The following is a 17809-nucleotide window of genomic DNA, read 5'->3' on the forward strand; positions in this document are numbered from 1 at the left end:
TACGGGTTTTCCGTACCATTTCTTGCGCATTACGGTTCGAACACTCGAACACCTATACGGATTCTCCTATACAGTGACAGATATGTAAATACGGGGTTCCCGTACCATTTCTTGCGCATTACGGTTCGAACACTCGAACACCTATACGGATTCTCCTGCACAGTGGCAGATATGTAAATACGGGGTTTCCGTACCATTTCTTGCGCATTACGGTTCGAACACTCGAACACCTATACGGATTCTCCTATACAGTGACAGATATGTAAATACGGGGTTCCCGTACCATTTCTTGCGCATTACGGTTCGAACACTCGAACACCTATACGGATTCTCCTGCACAGTGGCAGATATGTAAATACGGGGTTTCCGTACCATTTCTTGCGCATTACGGTTCGAACACTCGAACACCGATACGGATTCTCCTGCACAGTGGCAGATATGTAAATACGGGTTTTCCGTACCATTTCTTGCGCATTACGGTTCGAACACTCGAACACCTATACGGATTCTCCTATACAGTGACAGATATGTAAATACGGGGTTCCCGTACAATTTCTTGCGCATTACGGTTCGAACACTCGAACACCTATACGGATTCTCCTGCACAGTGGCAGATATGTAAATACGGGGTTTCCGTACCATTTCTTGCGCATTACGGTTCGAACACTCGAACACCTATACGGATTCTCCTGCATAGTGGCAGATATGTAAATACGGGGTTCCCGTGCCATTTCTTGCGCATTACGGTTCGAACACTCGAACACCTATACGGATTCTCCTGCACAGTGACAGATATGTAAATACGAGTTTCTCGTACCATTTCTTGCGCATTACGGTTCGAACACTCGAACACCTATGCGGATTCTCTCGCACAGTGGCAGATATGTAAATACGGGGTTTCCGTACCATTTCTTGCGCATTACGGTTCGAACACTCGAACACCGACACGGATTTTCCTGCACAGTGGCAGATATGTAAATACGGGGTTTCCGTACCATTTCTTGCGCATTACGGTTCGAACACTCGAACACCTATACGGATTCTCCTATACAGTGACAGATATGTAAATACGGGGTTCCCGTACCATTTCTTGCGCATTACGGTTCGAACACTCGAACACCTATACGGATTCTCCTGCACAGTGGCAGATATGTAAATACGCGGTTTACATACCATTTCTTGCGCATTACGGTTCGAACACTCGAACACCTATACGGATTCTCCCGCACAGTGGCAGATATGTAAATACGGGGTTTACATACCATTTCTTGCGCATTACGGTTCGAACACTCGAACACCTATACGGATTCTCCTGCACATTGGCAGATATGTAAATACGGGGTTTCCGTACCATTTCTTGCGCTTTACGGTTCGAACACTCGAACACCTATACGGATTCTCCTGCACAGTGGCAGATATGTAAATACGGGGTTTCCGTACCACTTCTTGCGCATTACGGTTCGAACACTCGAACACCTATACGGATTCTCCTGCACAGTGGCAGATATGTAAATACGGGGTTTCCGTACCATTTCTTGCGCATTACGGTTCGAACACTCGAACACCTATACGGATTCTCTTGCACAGTGGCAGATATGTAAATACGAGGTTTACATACCATTTCTTGCGCATTACGGTTCGAACACTCGAACACCTATACGGATTCTCCTGCACAGTGGCAGATATGTAAATACGCGGTTTACATACCATTTCTTGCGCATTACGGTTCGAACACTCGAACACCTATGCGGATTCTCTCGCACAGTGGCAGATATGTAAATACGGGGTTCCCGTACCATTTCTTGCGCATTACGGTTCGAACACTCGGACACCTATACGGATTCTCCTGCACAGTGGCAGATATGTAAATAAGGGGTTTACATACCATTTCTTGCGCATTACGGTTCGAACACTCGAACACCTATACGGATTCTCCTGCACAGTGGCAGATATGTAAATACGGGGTTTCCTTACCATTTCTTGCGCATTACGGTTCGAACACTCGAACACCTATACGGATTCTCCTACTCAGTGGCAGATATGTAAATACGGGGTTTCCGTACCATTTCTTGCGCATTACGGTTCGAACACTCGAACACCTATACGGATTCTCCTACACAGTGGCAGATATGTAAATACGGGGTTCCCGTACCATTTCTTGCGCATTACGGTTCGAACACTCGAACACCTATACGGATTCTCCTACTCAGTGACAGATATGTAAATACGGGGTTCCCGTACCATTTCTTGCGCATTACGGTTCGAACACTCGAACACCTATACGGATTCTCCTGCACAGTGGCAGATATGTAAATACGGGGTTTCCGTACCATTTCTTGCGCATTACGGTTCGAACACTCGAACACCTATACGGATTCTCCTGCACAGTGGCAGATATGTAAATACGGGGTTTACATACCATTTCTTGCGCATTACGGTTCGAACACTCGAACACCAATACGGATTCTCCTGCACAGTGGCAGATATGTAAATATGGGGTTTCGGTACCATTTTTTGCGCATTACGGTTCGAACACTCGAACACCTATACGGATTCTCCTGCACAGTGGCAGATATGTAAATACGGGGTTTATATACCATTTCTTGCGCATTACGGTTCGAACACTCGAACACCTATGCGGATTCTCTCGCACAGTGGCAGATATGTAAATACGGGGTTTCCGTACCATTTCTTGCGCATTACGGCTCGAACACTCGAACACCGATACGGATTTTCCTGCACAGTGGCAGATATGTAAATACGGGGTTTCCGTACCATTTCTTGTGCATTACGGTTCGAACACTCGAACACCTATACGGATTCTCCTGTACAGTGACAGATATGTAAATACGGGGTTCCCGTACCATTTCTTGCGCATTACGGTTCGAACACTCGAACACCTATACGGATTCTCCTGCACAGTGGCAGATATGTAAATACGGGGTTTCCTTACCATTTCTTGCGCATTACGGTTCGAACACTCGAACACCTATACGGATTCTCTTGCACAGTGGCAGATATGTAAATACGAGGTTTACATACCATTTCTTGCGCATTACGGTTCGAACACTCGAACACCTATACGGATTCTCCTGCACAGTGGCAGATATGTAAATACGCGGTTTACATACCATTTCTTGCGCATTACGGTTCGAACACTCGAACACCTATGCGGATTCTCTCGCACAGTGGCAGATATGTAAATACGGGGTTCCCGTACCATTTCTTGCGCATTACGGTTCGAACACTCGGACACCTATACGGATTCTCCTGCACAGTGGCAGATATGTAAATAAGGGGTTTACATACCATTTCTTGCGCATTACGGTTCGAACACTCGAACACCTATACGGATTCTCCTGCACAGTGGCAGATATGTAAATACGGGGTTTCCTTACCATTTCTTGCGCATTACGGTTCGAACACTCGAACACCTATACGGATTCTCCTACTCAGTGGCAGATATGTAAATACGGGGTTTCCGTACCATTTCTTGCGCATTACGGTTCGAACACTCGAACACCTATACGGATTCTCCTACACAGTGGCAGATATGTAAATACGGGGTTCCCGTACCATTTCTTGCGCATTACGGTTCGAACACTCGAACACCTATACGGATTCTCCTACTCAGTGACAGATATGTAAATACGGGGTTCCCGTACCATTTCTTGCGCATTACGGTTCGAACACTCGAACACCTATACGGATTCTCCTGCACAGTGGCAGATATGTAAATACGGGGTTTCCGTACCATTTCTTGCGCATTACGGTTCGAACACTCGAACACCTATACGGATTCTCCTGCACAGTGGCAGATATGTAAATACGGGGTTTACATACCATTTCTTGCGCATTACGGTTCGAACACTCGAACACCAATACGGATTCTCCTGCACAGTGGCAGATATGTAAATATGGGGTTTCGGTACCATTTTTTGCGCATTACGGTTCGAACACTCGAACACCTATACGGATTCTCCTGCACAGTGGCAGATATGTAAATACGGGGTTTATATACCATTTCTTGCGCATTACGGTTCGAACACTCGAACACCTATGCGGATTCTCTCGCACAGTGGCAGATATGTAAATACGGGGTTTCCGTACCATTTCTTGCGCATTACGGCTCGAACACTCGAACACCGATACGGATTTTCCTGCACAGTGGCAGATATGTAAATACGGGGTTTCCGTACCATTTCTTGTGCATTACGGTTCGAACACTCGAACACCTATACGGATTCTCCTGTACAGTGACAGATATGTAAATACGGGGTTCCCGTACCATTTCTTGCGCATTACGGTTCGAACACTCGAACACCTATACGGATTCTCCTGCACAGTGGCAGATATGTAAATACCGGGTTTCCTTACCATTTCTTGCGCATTACGGTTCGAACACTCGAACACCTATACGGATTCTCCTGCACAGTGGCAGATATGTAAATACGGGGTTTCCGTACCATTTCTTGCGCATTACGGTTCGAACACTCGAACACCTATACGGATTCTCCTGCACAGTGGCAGATATGTAAATACGGGGTTCCCGTACCATTTCTTGCGCATTACGGTTCGAACACTCGAACACCTATGCGGATTCTCCTGCACAGTGACAGATATGTAAATACGGGGTTCCCGTACCATTTCTTGCGCATTACGGTTCGAACACTCGAACACCTATGCGGATTCTCTCGCAGAGTGGCAGATATGTAAATACGGGGTTTCCGTACCATTTCTTGCGCATTACGGTTCGAACACTCGAACACCTATACGGATTCTCCTGCACAGTGGCAGATATGTAAATACGGGGTTCCCGTACCATTTCTTGCGCATTACGGTTCGAACACTCGAACACCTATACGGATTTTCCTGCACAGTGGCAGATATGTAAATACGGGTTTTCCGTACCATTTCTTGCGCATTACGGTTCGAACACTCGAACACCTATACGGATTCTCCTATACAGTGACAGATATGTAAATACGGGGTTCCCGTACCATTTCTTGCGCATTACGGTTCGAACACTCGAACACCTATACGGATTCTCCTGCTCAGTGGCAGATATGTAAATACGGGGTTTCCGTACCATTTCTTGCGCATTACGGTTCGAACACTCGAACACCTATACGGATTCTCCTGCACAGTGGCAGATATGTAAATACGGGGTTCCCGTACCATTTCTTGCGCATTACGGTTCGAACACTCGAACACCTATACGGATTCTCCTGCACAGTGACAGATATGTAAATACGGGGTTCCCGTACCATTTCTTGCGCATTACGGTTCGAACACTCGAACACCTATGCGGATTCTCTCGCAAAGTGGCAGATATGTAAATACGGGGTTTCCGTACCATTTCTTGCGCATTACGGTTCGAACACTCGAACACCTATACGGATTCTCCTATACAGTGACAGATATGTAAATACGGGGTTCCCGTACCATTTCTTGCGCATTACGGTTCGAACACTCGAACACCTATACGGATTCTCCTGCACAGTGGCAGATATGTAAATACGCGGTTTACATACCATTTCTTGCGCATTACGGTTCGAACACTCGAACACCTATACGGATTCTCCTGCACAGTGGCAGATATGTAAATACGGGGTTTACATACCATTTCTTGCGCATTACGGTTCGAACACTCGAACACCTATACGGATTTTCCTGCACAGTGGCAGATATGTAAATACGGGGTTTCCGTACCATTTCTTGTGCATTACGGTTCGAACACTCGAACACCTATACGGATTCTCCTGTACAGTGACAGATATGTAAATACGGGATTCCCGTACCATTTCTTGCGCATTACGGTTCGAACACTCGAACACCTATACGGATTCTCCTGCACAGTGGCAGATATGTAAATACGGGGTTTCCTTACCATTTCTTGCGCATTACGGTTCGAACACTCGAACACCTATACGGATTCTCCTGCACAGTGGCAGATATGTAAATACGGGGTTTCCGTACCATTTCTTGCGCATTACGGTTCGAACACTCGAACACCTATACGGATTCTCCTGCACAGTGGCAGATATGTAAATACGGGGTTCCCGTACCATTTCTTGCGCATTACGGTTCGAACACTCGAACACCTATGCGGATTCTCTCGCATAGTGGCAGATATGTAAATACGGGGTTTCCGTACCATTTCTTGCGCATTACGGTTCGAACACTCGAACACCTATGCGGATTCTCCTGCACAGTGACAGATATGTAAATACGGGGTTCCCGTACCATTTCTTGCGCATTACGGTTCGAACACTCGAACACCTATGCGGATTCTCTCGCAGAGTGGCAGATATGTAAATACGGGGTTTCCGTACCATTTCTTGCGCATTACGGTTCGAACACTCGAACACCTATACGGATTCTCCTGCACAGTGGCAGATATGTAAATACGGGGTTCCCGTACCATTTCTTGCGCATTACGGTTCGAACACTCGAACACCTATACGGATTTTCCTGCACAGTGGCAGATATGTAAATACGGGTTTTCCGTACCATTTCTTGCGCATTACGGTTCGAACACTCGAACACCTATACGGATTCTCCTATACAGTGACAGATATGTAAATACGGGGTTCCCGTACCATTTCTTGCGCATTACGGTTCGAACACTCGAACACCTATACGGATTCTCCTGCTCAGTGGCAGATATGTAAATACGGGGTTTCCGTACCATTTCTTGCGCATTACGGTTCGAACACTCGAACACCTATACGGATTCTCCTGCACAGTGGCAGATATGTAAATACGGGGTTCCCGTACCATTTCTTGCGCATTACGGTTCGAACACTCGAACACCTATACGGATTCTCCTGCACAGTGACAGATATGTAAATACGGGGTTCCCGTACCATTTCTTGCGCATTACGGTTCGAACACTCGAACACCTATGCGGATTCTCTCGCAAAGTGGCAGATATGTAAATACGGGGTTTCCGTACCATTTCTTGCGCATTACGGTTCGAACACTCGAACACCGACACGGATTTTCCTGCACAGTGGCAGATATGTAAATACGGGGTTTCCGTACCATTTCTTGCGCATTACGGTTCGAACACTCGAACACCTATACGGATTCTCCTATACAGTGACAGATATGTAAATACGGGGTTCCCGTACCATTTCTTGCGCATTACGGTTCGAACACTCGAACACCTATACGGATTCTCCTGCACAGTGGCAGATATGTAAATACGCGGTTTACATACCATTTCTTGCGCATTACGGTTCGAACACTCGAACACCTATACGGATTCTCCTGCACAGTGGCAGATATGTAAATACGGGGTTTACATACCATTTCTTGCGCATTACGGTTCGAACACTCGAACACCTATACGGATTTTCCTGCACAGTGGCAGATATGTAAATACGGGGTTTCCGTACCATTTCTTGTGCATTACGGTTCGAACACTCGAACACCTATACGGATTCTCCTGTACAGTGACAGATATGTAAATACGGGATTCCCGTACCATTTCTTGCGCATTACGGTTCGAACACTCGAACACCTATACGGATTCTCCTGCACAGTGGCAGATATGTAAATACGGGGTTTCCTTACCATTTCTTGCGCATTACGGTTCGAACACTCGAACACCTATACGGATTCTCCTGCACAGTGGCAGATATGTAAATACGGGGTTTCCGTACCATTTCTTGCGCATTACGGTTCGAACACTCGAACACCTATACGGATTCTCCTGCACAGTGGCAGATATGTAAATACGGGGTTCCCGTACCATTTCTTGCGCATTACGGTTCGAACACTCGAACACCTATGCGGATTCTCCTGCACAGTGACAGATATGTAAATACGGGGTTCCCGTACCATTTCTTGCGCATTACGGTTCGAACACTCGAACACCTATGCGGATTCTCTCGCATAGTGGCAGATATGTAAATACGGGGTTTCCGTACCATTTCTTGCGCATTACGGTTCGAACACTCGAACACCTATACGGATTCTCCTGCACAGTGGCAGATATGTAAATACGGGGTTCCCGTACCATTTCTTGCGCATTACGGTTCGAACACTCGAACACCTATACGGATTTTCCTGCACAGTGGCAGATATGTAAATACGGGTTTTCCGTACCATTTCTTGCGCATTACGGTTCGAACACTCGAACACCTATACGGATTCTCCTATACAGTGACAGATATGTAAATACGGGGTTCCCGTACCATTTCTTGCGCATTACGGTTCGAACACTCGAACACCTATACGGATTCTCCTGCACAGTGGCAGATATGTAAATACGGGGTTTCCGTACCATTTCTTGCGCATTACGGTTCGAACACTCGAACACCTATACGGATTCTCCTGCACAGTGGCAGATATGTAAATACGGGGTTCCCGTACCATTTCTTGCGCATTACGGTTCGAACACTCGAACACCTATACGGATTCTCCTGCACAGTGACAGATATGTAAATACGGGGTTCCCGTACCATTTCTTGCGCATTACGGTTCGAACACTCGAACACCTATGCGGATTCTCTCGCAAAGTGGCAGATATGTAAATACGGGGTTTCCGTACCATTTCTTGCGCATTACGGTTCGAACACTCGAACACCGACACGGATTTTCCTGCACAGTGGCAGATATGTAAATACGGGGTTTCCGTACCATTTCTTGCGCATTACGGTTCGAACACTCGAACACCTATACGGATTCTCCTATACAGTGACAGATATGTAAATACGGGGTTCCCGTACCATTTCTTGCGCATTACGGTTCGAACACTCGAACACCTATACGGATTCTCCTGCACAGTGGCAGATATGTAAATACGCGGTTTACATACCATTTCTTGCGCATTACGGTTCGAACACTCGAACACCTATACGGATTCTCCTGCACAGTGGCAGATATGTAAATACGGGGTTTACATACCATTTCTTGCGCATTACGGTTCGAACACTCGAACACCTATACGGATTCTCCTGCACATTGGCAGATATGTAAATACGGGGTTTCCGTACCATTTCTTGCACTTTACGGTTCGAACACTCGAACACCTATACGGATTCTCCTGCACAGTGGCAGATATGTAAATACGGGGTTTCCGTACCACTTCTTGCGCATTACGGTTCGAACACTCGAACACCTATACGGATTCTCCTGCACAGTGGCAGATATGTAAATACGGGGTTTCCGTACCATTTCTTCCGCATTACGGTTCGAACACTCGAACACCTATACGGATTCTCTTGCACAGTGGCAGATATGTAAATACGAGGTTTACATACCATTTCTTGCACATTACGGTTCGAACACTCGAACACCTATACGGATTCTCCTGCACAGTGGCAGATATGTAAATACGCGGTTTACATACCATTTCTTGCGCATTACGGTTCGAACACTCGAACACCTATGCGGATTCTCTCGCACAGTGGCAGATATGTAAATACGGGGTTTCCGTACCATTTCTTGCGCATTATGGTTCGAACACTCGAACACCGAAACGGATTTTCCTGCACAGTGGCAGATATGTAAATACGGGGTTTCCGTACCATTTCTTGCGCATTACGGTTCGAACACTCGAACACCTATACGGATTCTCCAGTACAGTGACAGATATGTGAATACGGGGTTCCCGTACCATTTCTTGCGCATTACGGTTCGAACACTCGAACACCTATACGGATTCTCCTGCACAGTGGCAGATATGTAAATAAGGGGTTTACATACCATTTCTTGCGCATTACGGTTCGAACACTCGAACACCTATACGGATTCTCCTGCACAGTGGTAGATATGTAAATACGGGGTTTCCTTACCATTTCTTGCGCATTACGGTTCGAACACTCGAACACCTATACGGATTCTCCTGCAGAGTGGCAGATATGTAAATACGGGGTTTCCGTACCATTTCTTGCGCATTACGGTTCGAACACTCGAACACCTATACGGATTCTCCTGCACAGTGGCAGATATGTAAATACGAGGTTCCCGTACCATTTCTTGCGCATTACGGTTCGAACACTCGAACACCTATGCGGATTCTCCTGCACAGTGACAGATATGTAAATACGGGGTTCCCGTACCATTTCTTGCGCATTACGGTTCGAACACTCGAACACCTATACGGATTCTCCTGCACAGTGGCAGATATGTAAATACGGGGTTCCCGTACCATTTCTTGCGCATTACGGTTCGAACACTCGAACACCTATGCGGATTCTCTCGCACAGTGGCAGATATGTAAATACGGGGTTTCCGTACCATTTCTTGCGCATTATGGTTCGAACACTCGAACACCGAAACGGATTTTCCTGCACAGTGGCAGATATGTAAATACGGGGTTTCCGTACCATTTCTTGCGCATTACGGTTCGAACACTCGAACACCTATACGGATTCTCCAGTACAGTGACAGATATGTGAATACGGGGTTCCCGTACCATTTCTTGCGCATTACGGTTCGAACACTCGAACACCTATACGGATTCTCCTGCACAGTGGCAGATATGTAAATAAGGGGTTTACATACCATTTCTTGCGCATTACGGTTCGAACACTCGAACACCTATACGGATTCTCCTGCACAGTGGTAGATATGTAAATACGGGGTTTCCTTACCATTTCTTGCGCATTACGGTTCGAACACTCGAACACCTATACGGATTCTCCTGCATAGTGGCAGATATGTAAATACGGGGTTTCCGTACCATTTCTTGCGCATTACGGTTCGAACACTCGAACACCTATACGGATTCTCCTGCACAGTGGCAGATATGTAAATACGGGGTTCCCGTACCATTTCTTGCGCATTACGGTTCGAACACTCGAACACCTATGCGGATTCTCCTGCACAGTGACAGATATGTAAATACGGGGTTCCCGTACCATTTCTTGCGCATTACGGTTCGAACACTCGAACACCTATGCGGATTCTCTCGCACAGTGGCAGATATGTAAATACGGGGTTTCCGTACCATTTCTTGCGCATTACGGTTCGAACACTCGAACACCTATACGGATTCTCCTGCACAGTGGCAGATATGTAAATACGGGGTTCCCGTACCATTTCTTGCGCATTACGGTTCGAACACTCGAACACCTATACGGATTTTTATGCACAGTGGCAGATATGTAAATACGGGTTTTCCGTACCATTTCTTGCGCATTACGGTTCGAACACTCGAACACCTATACGGATTCTCCTATACAGTGACAGATATGTAAATACGGGGTTCCCGTACCATTTCTTGCGCATTACGGTTCGAACACTCGAACACCTATACGGATTCTCCTGCACAGTGGCAGATATGTAAATACGGGGTTTCCGTACCATTTCTTGCGCATTACGGTTCGAACACTCGAACACCTATACGGATTCTCCTGCACAGTGGCAGATATGTAAATACGGGGTTCCCGTACCATTTCTTGCGCATTACGGTTCGAACACTCGAGCACCTATACGGATTCTCCTGCACAGTGACAGATATGTAAATACGGGGTTCCCGTACCATTTCTTGCGCATTACGGTTCGAACACTCGAACACCTATGCGGATTCTCTCGCACAGTGGCAGATATGTAAATACGGGGTTTCCGTACCATTTCTTGCGCATTACGGTTCGAACACTCGAACACCGACACGGATTTTCCTGCACAGTGGCAGATATGTAAATACGGGGTTTCCGTACCATTTCTTGCGCATTACGGTTCGAACACTCGAACACCTATACGGATTCTCCTATACAGTGACAGATATGTAAATACGGGGTTCCCGTACCATTTCTTGCGCATTACGGTTCGAACACTCGAACACCTATACGGATTCTCCTGCACAATGGCAGATATGTAAATACGCGGTTTACATACCATTTCTTGCGCATTACGGTTCGAACACTCGAACACCTATACGAATTCTCCTGCACAGTGGCAGATATGTAAATACGGGGTTTCCTTACCATTTCTTGCGCATTACGGTTCGAACACTCGAACACCTATACGGATTCTCCTGCACATTGGCAGATATGTAAATACGGGGTTTCCGTACCATTTCTTGCGCATTACGGTTCGAACACTCGAACACCTATACGGATTCTCCTGCACAGTGGCAGATATGTAAATACGAGGTTCCCGTACCATTTCTTGCGCATTATGGTTCGAACACTCGAACACCTATGCGGATTCTCCTGCACAGTGACAGATATGTAAATACGGGGTTCCCGTACCATTTCTTGCGCATTACGGTTCGAACACTCGAACACCTATGCGGATTCTCTCGCACAGTGGCAGATATGTAAATACGGGGTTTCCGTACCATTTCTTGCGCATTACGGTTCGAACACTCGAACACCTATACGGATTCTCCTGCACAGTGGCAGATATGTAAATACGGGGTTCCCGTACCATTTCTTGCGCATTACGGTTCGAACACTCGAACACCTATGCGGATTCTCTCGCACAGTGGCAGATATGTAAATACGGGGTTTCCGTACCATTTCTTGCGCATTATGGTTCGAACACTCGAACACCGAAACGGATTTTCCTGCACAGTGGCAGATATGTAAATACGGGGTTTCCGTACCATTTCTTGCGCATTACGGTTCGAACACTCGAACACCTATACGGATTCTCCAGTACAGTGACAGATATGTGAATACGGGGTTCCCGTACCATTTCTTGCGCATTACGGTTCGAACACTCGAACACCTATACGGATTCTCCTGCACAGTGGCAGATATGTAAATAAGGGGTTTACATACCATTTCTTGCGCATTACGGTTCGAACACTCGAACACCTATACGGATTCTCCTGCACAGTGGTAGATATGTAAATACGGGGTTTCCTTACCATTTCTTGCGCATTACGGTTCGAACACTCGAACACCTATACAGATTCTCCTGCAGAGTGGCAGATATGTAAATACGGGGTTTCCGTACCATTTCTTGCGCATTACGGTTCGAACACTCGAACACCTATACGGATTCTCCTGCACAGTGGCAGATATGTAAATACGGGGTTCCCGTACCATTTCTTGCGCATTACGGTTCGAACACTCGAACACCTATGCGGATTCTCCTGCACAGTGACAGATATGTAAATACGGGGTTCCCGTACCATTTCTTGCGCATTACGGTTCGAACACTCGAACACCTATGCGGATTCTCTCGCACAGTGGCAGATATGTAAATACGGGGTTTCCGTACCATTTCTTGCGCATTACGGTTCGAACACTCGAACACCTATACGGATTCTCCTGCACAGTGGCAGATATGTAAATACGGGGTTCCCGTACCATTTCTTGCGCATTACGGTTCGAACACTCGAACACCTATACGGATTTTCCTGCACAGTGGCAGATATGTAAATACGGGTTTTCCGTACCATTTCTTGCGCATTACGGTTCGAACACTCGAACACCTATACGGATTCTCCTATACAGTGACAGATATGTAAATACGGGGTTCCCGTACCATTTCTTGCGCATTACGGTTCGAACACTCGAACACCTATACGGATTCTCCTGCACAGTGGCAGATATGTAAATACGGGGTTTCCGTACCATTTCTTGCGCATTACGGTTCGAACACTCGAACACCTATACGGATTCTCCTGCACAGTGGCAGATATGTAAATACGGGGTTCCCGTACCATTTCTTGCGCATTACGGTTCGAACACTCGAACACCTATACGGATTCTCCTGCACAGTGACAGATATGTAAATACGGGGTTCCCGTACCATTTCTTGCGCATTACGGTTCGAACACTCGAACACCTATGCGGATTCTCTCGCACAGTGGCAGATATGTAAATACGGGGTTTCCGTACCATTTCTTGCGCATTACGGTTCGAACACTCGAACACCGACACGGATTTTCCTGCACAGTGGCAGATATGTAAATACGGGGTTTCCGTACCATTTCTTGCGCATTACGGTTCGAACACTCGAACACCTATACGGATTCTCCTATACAGTGACAGATATGTAAATACGGGGTTCCCGTACCATTTCTTGCGCATTACGGTTCGAACACTCGAACACCTATACGGATTCTCCTGCACAGTGGCAGATATGTAAATACGCGGTTTACATACCATTTCTTGCGCATTACGGTTCGAACACTCGAACACCTATACGGATTCTCCTGCACAGTGGCAGATATGTAAATACGGGGTTTCCTTACCATTTCTTGCGCATTACGGTTCGAACACTCGAACACCTATACGGATTCTCCTGCACATTGGCAGATATGTAAATACGGGGTTTCCGTACCATTTCTTGCGCATTACGGTTCGAACACTCGAACACCTATACGGATTCTCCTGCACAGTGGCAGATATGTAAATACGAGGTTCCCGTACCATTTCTTGCGCATTATGGTTCGAACACTCGAACACCTATGCGGATTCTCCTGCACAGTGACAGATATGTAAATACGGGGTTCCCGTACCATTTCTTGCGCATTACGGTTCGAACACTCGAACACCTATGCGGATTCTCTCGCACAGTGGCAGATATGTAAATACGGGGTTTCCGTACCATTTCTTGCGCATTACGGTTCGAACACTCGAACACCTATACGGATTCTCCTGCACAGTGGCAGATATGTAAATACGGGGTTCCCGTACCATTTCTTGCGCATTACGGTTCGAACACTCGAACACCTATGCGGATTCTCTCGCACAGTGGCAGATATGTAAATACGGGGTTTCCGTACCATTTCTTGCGCATTATGGTTCGAACACTCGAACACCGAAACGGATTTTCCTGCACAGTGGCAGATATGTAAATACGGGGTTTCCGTACCATTTCTTGCGCATTACGGTTCGAACACTCGAACACCTATACGGATTCTCCAGTACAGTGACAGATATGTGAATACGGGGTTCCCGTACCATTTCTTGCGCATTACGGTTCGAACACTCGAACACCTATACGGATTCTCCTGCACAGTGGCAGATATGTAAATAAGGGGTTTACATACCATTTCTTGCGCATTACGGTTCGAACACTCGAACACCTATACGGATTCTCCTGCACAGTGGTAGATATGTAAATACGGGGTTTCCTTACCATTTCTTGCGCATTACGGTTCGAACACTCGAACACCTATACGGATTCTCCTGCAGAGTGGCAGATATGTAAATACGGGGTTGCCGTACCATTTCTTGCGCATTACGGTTCGAACACTCGAACACCTATACGGATTCTCCTGCACAGTGGCAGATATGTAAATACGGGGTTCCCGTACCATTTCTTGCGCATTACGGTTCGAACACTCGAACACCTATGCGGATTCTCCTGCACAGTGACAGATATGTAAATACGGGGTTCCCGTACCATTTCTTGCGCATTACGGTTCGAACACTCGAACACCTATGCGGATTCTCTCGCACAGTGGCAGATATGTAAATACGGGGTTTCCGTACCATTTCTTGCGCATTACGGTTCGAACACTCGAACACCTATACGGATTCTCCTGCACAGTGGCAGATATGTAAATACGGGGTTCCCGTACCATTTCTTGCGCATTACGGTTCGAACACTCGAACACCTATACGGATTTTCCTGCACAGTGGCAGATATGTAAATACGGGTTTTCCGTACCATTTCTTGCGCATTACGGTTCGAACACTCGAACACCTATACGGATTCTCCTATACAGTGACAGATATGTAAATACGGGGTTCCCGTACCATTTCTTGCGCATTACGGTTCGAACACTCGAACACCTATACGGATTCTCCTGCACAGTGGCAGATATGTAAATACGGGGTTTCCTTACCATTTCTTGCGCATTACGGTTCGAACACTCGAACACCTATACGGATTCTCCTGCACATTGGCAGATATGTAAATACGGGGTTTCCGTACCATTTCTTGCGCATTACGGTTCGAACACTCGAACACCTATACGGATTCTCCTGCACAGTGGCAGATATGTAAATACGGGGTTCCCGTACCATTTCTTGCGCATTACGGTTCGAACACTCGAACACCTATACGGATTCTCCTGCACAGTGACAGATATGTAAATACGGGGTTCCCGTACCATTTCTTGCGCATTACGGTTCGAACACTCGAACACCTATGCGGATTCTCTCGCACAGTGGCAGATATGTAAATACGGGGTTTCCGTACCATTTCTTGCGCATTACGGTTCGAACACTCGAACACCGACACGGATTTTCCTGCATAGTGGCAGATATGTAAATACGGGGTTTCCGTACCATTTCTTGCGCATTACGGTTCGAACACTCGAACACCTATACGGATTCTCCTATACAGTGACAGATATGTAAATACGGGGTTCCCGTACCATTTCTTGCGCATTACGGTTCGAACACTCGAACACCTATACGGATTCTCCTGCACAGTGGCAGATATGTAAATACGCGGTTTACATACCATTTCTTGCGCATTACGGTTCGAACACTCGAACACCTATACGGATTCTCCTGCACAGTGGCAGATATGTAAATACGGGGTTTCCTTACCATTTCTTGCGCATTACGGTTCGAACACTCGAACACCTATACGGATTCTCCTGCACAGTGGCAGATATGTAAATAAGGGGTTTACATACCATTTCTTGCGCATTACGGTTCGAACACTCGAACACCTATACGGATTCTCCTGCACAGTGGTAGATATGTAAATACGGGGTTTCCTTACCATTTCTTGCGCATTACGGTTCGAACACTCGAACACCTATACGGATTCTCCTGCAGAGTGGCAGATATGTAAATACGGGTTTTCCGTACCATTTCTTGCGCATTACGGTTCGAACACTCGAACACCTATACGGATTCTCCTGCACAGTGGCAGATATGTAAATACGGGGTTCCCGTACCATTTCTTGCGCATTACGGTTCGAACACTCGAACACCTATGCGGATTCTCCTGCACAGTGACAGATATGTAAATACGGGGTTCCCGTACCATTTCTTGCGCATTACGGTTCGAACACTCGAACACCTATGCGGATTCTCTCGCACAGTGGCAGATATGTAAATACGGGGTTTCCGTACCATTTCTTGCGCATTACGGTTCGAACACTCGAACACCTATACGGATTCTCCTGCACAGTGGCAGATATGTAAATACGGGGTTCCCGTACCATTTCTTGCGCATTACGGTTCGAACACTCGAACACCTATACGGATTTTCCTGCACAGTGGCAGATATGTAAATACGGGTTTTCCGTACCATTTCTTGCGCATTACGGTTCGAACACTCGAACACCTATACGGATTCTCCTATACAGTGACAGATATGTAAATACGGGGTTCCCGTACCATTTCTTGCGCATTACGGTTCGAACACTCGAACACCTATACGGATTCTCCTGCACAGTGGCAGATATGTAAATACGGGGTTTCCGTACCATTTCTTGCGCATTACGGTTCGAACACTCGAACACCTATACGGATTCTCCTGCACAGTGGCAGATATGTAAATACGGGGTTCCCGTACCATTTCTTGCGCATTACGGTTCGAACACTCGAACACCTATACGGATTCTCCTATACAGTGACAGATATGTAAATACGGGGTTCCCGTACCATTTCTTGCGCATTACGGTTCGAACACTCGAACACCTATACGGATTCTCCTGCACAGTGGCAGATATGTAAATACGCGGTTTACATACCATTTCTTGCGCATTACGGTTCGAACACTCGAACACCTATACGGATTCTCCTGCACAGTGGCAGATATGTAAATACGGGGTTTCCTTACCATTTCTTGCGCATTACGGTTCGAACACTCGAACACCTATACGGATTCTCCTGCACAGTGGCAGATATGTAAATAAGGGGTT

Source organism: Camellia sinensis, chromosome 5, assembly GCF_055761805.1.
Source record: "Camellia sinensis isolate YWXY chromosome 5, ASM5576180v1, whole genome shotgun sequence".
NCBI lineage: Eukaryota > Viridiplantae > Streptophyta > Magnoliopsida > Ericales > Theaceae > Camellia > Camellia sinensis.